This window comes from Homarus americanus, unplaced genomic scaffold (genome assembly GCF_018991925.1).
Source record: "Homarus americanus isolate GMGI-L3 unplaced genomic scaffold, GMGI_Hamer_2.0 scaffold5962, whole genome shotgun sequence".
NCBI classification, from domain to species: domain Eukaryota; kingdom Metazoa; phylum Arthropoda; class Malacostraca; order Decapoda; family Nephropidae; genus Homarus; species Homarus americanus.
The window spans coordinates 15,191-16,275 of NW_024755571.1; positions in this window are offsets into that span (position 1 = coordinate 15,191).

Sequence of the window (1,085 nt, forward strand, 5' to 3'; positions counted from 1 at the left end):
TAAGAACTTTAATATTGGAATAAAACAAAATGGAACAATACTGAATGATACAGCAAAAAGGATGAAAGATAAGCTCATAAGCCTATACTTGTGGTAGATAATACTGGGATAAGAAAGGTGAAGATAATATACTAGATAATACTAATAATAGTTAATCCTGGGATAAATAAAGGGCTGAATAGATACGGATTCAATAGACTATATGTGAGCAAATGAACCATGTTTCGGATCCATAGACTGAACCTTTGGCCATAAACGTTTACAGATTTAGTTAAATGTTTCGGATCAATATAGTGAACCTTTAACGTTTCGGCTGTGAAAAGCGAAAAAAAAGTCGATGCTGATGAATCTTTAACAATAGAACAAAGACGAGAAAAACAACTAATTGACCCCAAAACATTGAAAACAGCACAACCTTTTTTTTTCACCAAATTTTCTAAGATATAAATTAACCACCATGAACCTGTGACCTCCAGGTGACCTCTTGACAAACCTACGACCTCGACGACATAAATGACCTCCAGGTGACCTCGTTTAACATGTCTATGACCTTGTACGAGTATCACTGTGTGGCATAAGGGGCAATAAATCCTGATGAATTAATACACGGATGTATATAGTCGAGAGAAGAATACACATACATGGTTAAAGAGTAATGTATATTGACTACTTATCATATAGTCAGCATAAGGAGTAGTAGTTGCATCATTATATAAGTCTATCATCATTATATAAGTCTATCATCATTATATAGTCTATCATCATTATATAAGTCTATCATCATTATATAAGTCTATCATCAACATATGTCTATCATCAACATATGTCTATCATTATATAAGTCTATCATCATTATATAAGTCTATCATCAACATATGTCTATCATCATTATATAAGTCTATCATCAACATATATGTCTATCATCAACATATGTCTATCATCATTATATAAGTCTATCATCAACATATGTCTATCATCAACATATGTCTATCATCATTATATAAGTCTATCATCAACATATGTCTATCATCACATATGTCTATCATCATTATATAAGTCTATCATCATATATGTCTATCATCAAC